Source organism: Thermobia domestica, chromosome 10 (assembly GCF_964235325.1).
Source record: "Thermobia domestica chromosome 10, izTheDome1.hap1.1, whole genome shotgun sequence".
NCBI lineage: Eukaryota > Metazoa > Arthropoda > Insecta > Zygentoma > Lepismatidae > Thermobia > Thermobia domestica.
Window position 1 is genome coordinate 254,284,772 of NC_137463.1, and position 9,380 is coordinate 254,294,151.

The window sequence follows — 9,380 nt, forward strand, 5'->3', positions numbered from 1 at the left end:
AACTCAACTGCCTTGTGAAGATTGATGATCACGGGCTTACATGTCACATTACGCATTCAACTTCGTTGGTCAGCAAAGAATTTAGTTGTTGCAACAATCGGTTACATCTCTTGAATTGTTCCATAGAACAAAATGATTGTTGATGCTATCTTATAAAAACTGAAGGTTATGTGTTGGTATGTAATATTATTCAGGTAATTTAGTTGCTGACTAACGGAAGTACTTAACAATGAGTGTTACTGTCAAAACAACCTGTATTGTTTCAGCTTCTTTTTGTATTAAATAACAGAACTCATTGTTGTTGGTGAGGAAATTATTGCACATTAATGATGATACTGCAAATTATGGTTACGATAACATGCTAAGAAAAACTTACAATAAAGTGGATACTTTCAAATATCTAGAATTAACTGATAACATATGGTTATAGGTGTTATTTTTGTGTCCTGTAAAACGCCGTCCCCACTTGCCTATTTATTTGTATACGTATCAAAGCTGCAAACCAGTGTTAACGTGTGCTAAACCAGTGTAAACTTGTGATGAGACGCAGACCTCTTGTAGCTTAGTTACAGGGTGTATAATGAACTTCTTGTTCAGGAACACTCTTTAAGGCAATAAAAGTTTGTTATTATTATTAAGTTAGGCTATATTTGATAGAACCATATGATAAGGTAGTGCCAAATACTTTGCGTCGTTGTTAGATGAATGGTTAGTGTAAGGGACCTAAGACCATCTACTTGGATGGTCATAGGTTCGAATCCCGACCATTCTTATTTTTATTTCTTTTAGTTACGCTCTTACTATGCATTCCAGAAGTTCAATTTTGAAGTAAATGCGGTCGCAGGCGCTTTAAACCGAAATTATTTTCAAATATGATAATTGTTATTACATGCTTTTCTTATTACATGCCTGCGATGTTTCAACTTTGATAAATCTTACAACCATAATGTATTTCACTTCCGTACGTCATATCATGATGAATGTTTGCACGACGGCGACAGTCGAGCGGAAATAAAAAATTCCATTGTTACTGTAATACATAAGGGTGGATCCAATACATAGCTATAGCCTCCCCCTTGACGCTCAGATATACACTGGATAAAATGGGCTTCAATCCTGCTTTCCACTGGATAAAACGGCAAACTATGGTTTAGCCCCTCCCTTGATCATATCCTGGATCTGACACTGTATATATATATATATATATATATAAAGTTTGACTCAGAAAACGCATGTTACTAGTTCATCTAAATCTGAATCCTCCTCACTTTCTTGCCTTTCTTAACATTTCTCTTACTGTTTCCTTTGGTTCACTGTTTACACGATTTTGCCTTCTAGTTATCTTTACCTTATTCTTTCCTAACTTCTGTAAGTCATTCAAGAATTCGTCTAGGTTAGCATACGATTTTGTTCCCACCTTATCAATATAATAAGGCAACAAACCGGATGCAATAAGCCCTATTTTCTTTTTGTCAGTCATGGTCTCATCAAATCTCTTCGCTAAAGTTAAAATGTCATAGGCAAAATTTATGACTGGTTTGTTTTCTCTTTGAAGCCTATCCCTTACCCTATCTTCTATATCTACGTTAAAACCTGATCCTGTAAATTCATCAATCAGCTCTTTTCTCAATGTTGTATATGGTCTTGTATGAATGTTTTCCCTTTTCAAAAATAGTTTAATCCACTGACGACCAATTCCTTTAAACACAGACGGAATTAACGCTTTCCTCTTCTTGTCATGATAGCCAGCAATATCACACGCGTCGTCAAATTCTTCGAAAAATGATACTATGTTCTTATCATTCTTTAAGTCAAATCTAGGTAATAGTCAGAAAATACTGTAACTGCTGTTTTCTGTTACTGCATTGTACTTCCTCCCTGATTCATATTCCTTTCTACTTTAAATTTTTCACTTGGGATGCTTCAGACACTAATATTTTTCCTTTACCCCAGCGAAGTTAATAATTTACTAATGTTTTCTACTCCATCATCAATATCTTTTAATGCCTTTCTACTTCTAGTTAAAATGACTTCAGCCATTACCAAGGAAAGAAATCAGCAATTATAAAATACAAACACTACCTTGAAAACAATATACCTTCGCATTATTCCAATATTAAACGCGAGTCGAGTTCTGTTTTATCTAATTTATATCTATGCCATTCGCCACTGGTAACTTATATAGTGATTTTGGGATCGTTACAAAGGCCCACAGCATATTTCACCATGTTAGCCTGGCTTACTTAAATTTAGTCTGTATACGGGAATTGTAGCTTTTGAGTAATAACCAGACTAAGCAAGAGAAATATCTCAGTTTTCTCTCTGAAATACGCTTCTAGAATTTGAGCTAATTTGAATAACATGTAAGCAAAATTTAATTTGAATGATGATTATAGCTGTCAGTATGGGAGATAGTAAAGATGTGTTCATGTTAATCTAATTTATTAAGAATAGGTTTTTCTTACACCAAAATTATTTCATTGAGAGAGTTAGATTGACTATGTTTAGTTATCTGGAATTTGTGGGGATAATAATAAAGGAATCAGGTCAATAAAATGTCATACCTGTGTGACGCTGGCTCCTCGTAGTCCAGAAGGTCCAAACCCACACGTCTGCCTTCGGTCAGTATAAAATGTCCTCCAGAATTTACAATGTTTGTTGACAAATGTACATAATAACAAAAGTCCTTCTTCAATCCCTTAAGCACTGTTTGCGTTCGCCAATTTTCGTAATGTTAATTTTAAGTCGTGAATTGTGATACGTATAACTCCTTAGTTCTGACTAGTTCAACAGTCTATCTCTACTCTGAAATTACTCCGAGGTTTTTACTTCAGCAACTCACTTAACGTTACATTTCGCTTCTCTCTTTCTTCTTCTTTTTCATCCAGATTTTGAAGGAATCATTTTATATGACCGAAAAACGTGAGAAATCCAGATTTCAAAGAAATTTCCGGACAACAACGGTGTCAGCAGACACGTGGGACCTCAGTTGATATTCTGCTGATCAAAAACCCTTAAAATTCCAGATATTTTAAATTCTGTCAATCTAAGAAATTACTGGAAGGAATAACTACAATGATTTTACAATATTTTCAAACATTTGCTGCGATACACTTTTGGAATTAAAAAGCTGATTAAGTGACAGTTATTTAACAGTCTTATTACGTAAATTCTTTTGATGTAATGTATTAGCTTGCAGTAGTTTGTTTCATAATAGTAAACAGGTATCATAATTAATGTGAATAAACTTTATGACATAATTTCTTTTTAAACCTTTTGCAAGATAATAAAATTTAACAAACACAAAAGATGATATAAATAAATTGAATTACTTTTATAATATAATAATATATCGTAACATTTCTTCGTTTCGAACCCAAGTACCTTAACAATAGAAAAACAACTGTGTGGGTGATTTTCTGAGAGGAATTTCTTGACTACTTATTCAATATCAATGTGGTCTCTCTCTCTCTCTCTATCTTTTTTTCCGTTTTACATGCCGAAGATTGCCAAAGAGCTCAACATCTTCTGCACCATTGTGCTATGAATATAGGTTTTAATGGCATTTAGTTCACTGAATGCTCGCTGATGTGTTGCTCTCGTCACACAAAAAGTGAGATACAGTTAAGAGTAAGGGTCTAAACAAATACGGAACACTACTAGCAATGGCAGTTATCTAGCAAGGGAAGGTCACGAAGTGGCTCCGCTGAGATCCGAATGAAACAATTATGTTTGCATTTGATATAACTAGACGAGTGTCAAAGTTATAGTGCCACAACCGGGCGAGTTACAACATATTCTGTAATATAAAAGCTATTACCTGGCAGAATAATTTGAACCAGGTCATTTGTTCGGAAACGGTTGGGTAGATGGAAAATTCGGCTAACACGTATCCCATTATTTTCAAAGGCACACTTTTCGAAGTAAAAAATGTTTACCCTCGGGTCCCAGACGGAGTCCAACTCAAAAGTTTCAAATGGCAAGGGGGGTTAAGTAGCACATCGTTTGAAAGCTGTTGTGAAATGAAAGAAGGTGGAACAAGTCTTGACTCTCTACGATAACCCTGTGCAAAATGACAAAGGATCAAAATGTAAACACCAACTTAAGTGAAAATCTATGGCCACCTTAAATCCAAGATGGCCGTTTAAAACCTATGTCGAAAGGATAAGCACTTCAAACTACTGAAACTAAGAAAACCAAATTTGGCAAGAATGCTAGTTAGTAAGTTAAGTTGTTAAGTATAATATCCTATGATCTTTATTTCATTTATATAATTTAACGTATTCTATATTAGAACACCTTGTTGTTTGTATTGTATTTTGCATCTGTTCAATATCATTTTGTTATTTACTCATTCATAACAGTACAAATCTAAATCTCTCTTTTTCTCTATTATAGATTTAGAAACAATAGGAAGGCTAAAGAGCAATTTAATTTCGATTCACTTGAACTATTATTTAATTCCTTAACAACACATATATGTTTGTTCCCAATGCACGTTGGTCACGGTTCTCTCGATACCATTTACGTAAAAGTAACGAATATGCGATGAACGTACTCGTGATGATTACATTTGCATGCCATTTTTTGGTTTGGCTACAATATTTCAATACCAAATATATACATACAAAAAAAAAAAAACAAAAAAAAACAAAAAAAAACGTTTATTTACAAGATTGGAGAGGAGTACCAAAATGACACGTAAATTATTTCAGTAAGTACATCGACCAGCGTCAAACTTTGTTGGTTTGGTCACAATATTTCAAGAAATAAAATTTATATACAAACTCATTTTTCACGCTGGCAGCCCTATTGGAATACAGATGATACGTCTTTGACCTTTTGTGGATACCTAATATTGACAATACACGCAAATATTACATTTCGTTTCTCCAGCTTTAGTGGTTTGAGCTGGACATGCGTTCAATGCATAATGTGACATTTTGAACTCAAGATGTCGTCTTTCTGAACATTTCTTATCTTTTTGTCACCTGCGCTTACTGATCAACATTCATGCCAAATTTGGTTTTCCTAGCTTCAGCACTTTGAATTGCCTGTCCTTTCGGCATAGCTTTAAGCAGCCATCTTGGATTCAAGGTGGTCAAGAACTTTTCGATTAACCTTTTGTTTATATTTTGACCCGCCGCATTTTGCACAGGGTTATCGTAGAGAGCCGAGAGTTGTCCCGTCTTCTTTTACTTCACATCAGCTTTACCATTTGAAACCTTTGAGTTGGACCCTGCGGGAGCTCTGGAACAAGATATTTTTCCTTTAAATCGTTGTTCTTTGAAAATAATGCCACACGTGCTTTCCTGTCTTCACATTTCTTACACCGTTTCCGATTTATAGGGCTCGTCATGGACTTTTCAATTAAATATTTGTTTACATTTCGACCCGCCGTCATTTTGCACAGGGCTGCCGTAGAGAGTCGAGACTTGTTCACCCTTCTTTCATTTCACAACAGCTTTCAAACGATGTGCTACTTAACTGCCCCTTGTCATTTGAAACTTTTGAGTTGGACCCCAGGACAAACTTTTTACCCCAAAAAAGTATGCCTCTGAAAAAGATGTGATACATGTTCGCCAAATTTTCCATCTACCGAAAAGTTTCCGAACAAATGACCCGGTTCAAACTATACTGTCAGCTAATAGCTTTTACGTTACAAAATATGTTGTAACTCACACGTTATCCCGCCCGGTGGCACGTATAACTTTGGGATTCGTCAGGTTATAACATATCAAATGCAAACATAATTGTTTCGTCCAGATCTCAGCGTAGCCACTTCGTGACCTTTCCTTGTAAGATTAAAACTTTAGTTAATTCATTCTAAGCTGAAATTTCACTCAATCTTTTCCTTCATCACTGTCCGTTAAAATTGTTGCAGCAAAGAGGTGATAAATATTTTGAGTAAACTTCTATAGCTCCTTTACAACTTTTATATCTAAGGCTAACGTAGTATGCATTTTAGACATTGAAGAAAATGTGTGAAATTATATAAAAACCTGCAAAGTAGAACTACGAAACTTAAATGGGCCCCCTTTTGCTGTGGGCCTCCAGCACCGCGCTCCCGTTATTTACGCCACCGTTCAGGGTGCATAATGCAGTTCCCCTTTTTAGGAACATTTTCTAAGGCAGGAGAGTTTTTTTACTGCTGTGTGAACTAAGTTGTATTTGTTAGAACTGTATGATAAAGAAGACAATATACTCAGACATAAATCATCTTTTTCGAAGTTCTAATGGAAAATGAAACAAACGTTTTTGAAGAAAGAGAGAGAGAGAGAGAGAGTAAAAAAGTTATTGCACATACGCATAATGATGTCATTTGGATGGGAATTTATAACTTACAAATAGTAATGTTTACGTCATGGCTTGTTAGATGAGGGGTTAGTGAACGGGATTCCTATCCTTATGGTCCTAGGCTCAAATCTCGTCCATTCTTGTTCCTTTTTTTCTTTTAGCTACATTGAGTTTGTGCATTTCAGATCTTCAAGCTTGAATCAAATGTAATACAGCTAGTGAGTTAAATTTAGCTGGCATTATTTCAAATACGACACGTTATTACGTGCTTGTCATTAGCTTACAATATTCAACTTTGAAAATAATGTCAGTTACATTTAATTCACTAGCTGCTTAATGGGAGTGAGACTAAAAGCGCTGGATGCTTTTCCTAAGGTTGAGAGCTAAAGTTTTTATGTATATTAATGAATGAATAGATGCGTTGAATTTATAAAATAGTTATTATTTAAGGGTATTATTTCTTGCTTTTTCTTATTAAGTATTCTGCCTTTCGGCAGGTCCTTGGATGAATGAGTTTATTATTATTTTATTTTTGGGTTGGAAATGTTCCTTCGACGTTTCTTGGTCTTCATCTTCCTCTTTTAACTTTAAATATTTTCGTCTATTTTTTAAATCATCGATCAGTTGTGTTCCTCTTCTTCCTACTCTTCGCTGCTTTCCTTCCATCTTTGCTTCTACAGCGGTATGAAACAGACAATTCCTTCGCAAGATGTGTCTAATCCAATTAGCCTTCCTACGCAGCATGCTGGCTAAAAACATCCTCTTCTCTTCTATCCGTTTTAAAACATCTCCGTTTGTTGCTTTCTCTGTCTCTCTCCATCTTCCTCTACCACCACACATCGAAGTTTTCTAAATATTTCTTCTCTAACTTTGATAATGTCCAAGTTTCTGAACCGTACAGTCCAATTATCCACATAGAGCACTTGCCCAACTTCTTCCTAAGTCCAATATTGAGCTTGCTAATTAGGAGTAACCTTTTCTTGTTGAATGGTTCTTTGGCTATGGCAATTCTCGACCTGATCTCTCTGGAGCAGTACGCGTCTTTCGTCAAAATACTTCCCAGATATTTGAAATGGTTTACCCCTTCAAGTACTCTTTGTTCTACTCTGACCCGTAAGGGCGCATTTCCACGGGATATTCTCATGACTTTCAATTTTTCGATGTTCATTTCCATTCCATATAGTTTCCCAGTGTCAACTATTCTATCAATCATCTCCTGTAGTCTTTCTTCGGTTTTAGTTATAATAATCCAGGGATGTAAATAACCACTCGCCCGGAATGTGAGCTAGTAGTTTTTTCCTTGGGCTAATAAAATTTTGTTGCTTATTTGCATTCCTGAGTATCATCTGCATAACTAATCTTGTTAATAATCTGCCCTTTAATCTTGAAATCTGCAATTCCCATTAATGCTTCCTTTATTAAACATTCACTGTAAATATTGAATAATTGGGGAGATATGCTACATCTTGTCTAACTTCTGTTACAATTTCCGCACTATTTATTGGTTTCTCCTTCATTCAAGTGCAACTTCACTCGTTGTCCTATGTACAGGTTGCGAATGAGTCATCGCTCTTTCCAGTTGACCCCGATTTCTTTAATATTTTCAGAAGTTCGGTCCAATTGACCCGGTCGAAAGCACAAACATATCTCTTCCTTTACGTCAAGAACTTTTTTTGATATAATTTTCATCAACCCAATAGCATCCCTGCTGCCTTTTGCTTTCCGGAATCCAAATTGATCTTCCTCCAACCTTCTATCTTACCTCCCAGCCGCCTTTTCAGTGTGCTCAATATTCTTTCTTATAATGTTTTTTTTCTGATTCAACCAGTTCTTGACTGAATCTTAGTAGGGACGAGGATGCTGTAGTAGGTACCCTACTATAAATTAATAAACCTTGCTTATCTGTTTTAGGTCTTATGATTCGACGAAACAATCCTTTCTTTAATTACGCTGTGGAAGGTCATAGTCTCTCTTCTCTTATTACGAAATCGGTATTAAGAAGAAATATCGTCTGCAACAGGAGGTAGGGTAGTGCCCGTAGTCCTGGATTCAACCTCCAGTTGGCACAAAGAATATTCTATGTTGACCAAAGATCATACAGAATTTGAAAAAAAAAAAAAAAAAAAACTACGTAAATAACTTACTACCATTAGGAAACGTAGTTCAGTGCCAATATGCTGATCACGTATCAGAGATGTGTGACCAGACCGAACTCTTCATAGGACTTAAAGGACAATCTGTTTCTTAATATTATTATTATTATTGTTTCATGGTTATTTTCTTTTAGCACCGAAAGTACGAAGAAAAGTCAAAAAGTTCGCAGAATGATGATGTAATTTTTTGGCATTTGTGATGGAGTCACAATGAATCTTATACAGTAGGGTCTTTAGGTTTCCTAACTATGAATATGACAAATGTGAACAGGTCATAACAGTTAGTTTACGAATAGTGTACCTAGATGGAAAGTATGTGGTGATCAGTTGGTGAATTGTCGCAGTTCGAGCAACGCGCAAACAACTACTTTTGTGCAAATTAAGGAAATCGGCTTCAGAGACCTACTTTGATAGCCTTAAAGTCAGTTAACGGTGATAATGCTTTAAGAGTCTTCATCCCGGTGAAATTAAAATACCGCTAATTTTACAGTAATTATGTGATATCTTCAAATAGATAAAAGATAATTGAAATATGGAACAAGAGCGCCCTAGACAATATTATTTTGCGTCAGGTACCGTTATTACAAGTCACCTAGTGACTTTCCGTTTTCAGCTGTTTAGAAACGCGAAAATAAATGCCGATTTTCAATAAATGCCGATTACGTAAATGTATACTTATATTGTAGTAATAGAGTTACAATAAAATTCCGGTACTACTTGAGGTCCCACCAGGAAGTGAACCGAGAAATACCAAACCAAGGGCATAACGAAAAATGTGTTCTTACAGTTTTTAGCATTACTTAATCAACTCTGTACTTCCATAATATTCTACCTTACATAACTAAAAATCTCAGATGTTGGATACCAAATATTCCCACCAAGAAAACACGAAACAGTCAATAATAAATTACTCATAGTTGCTGCCATGAG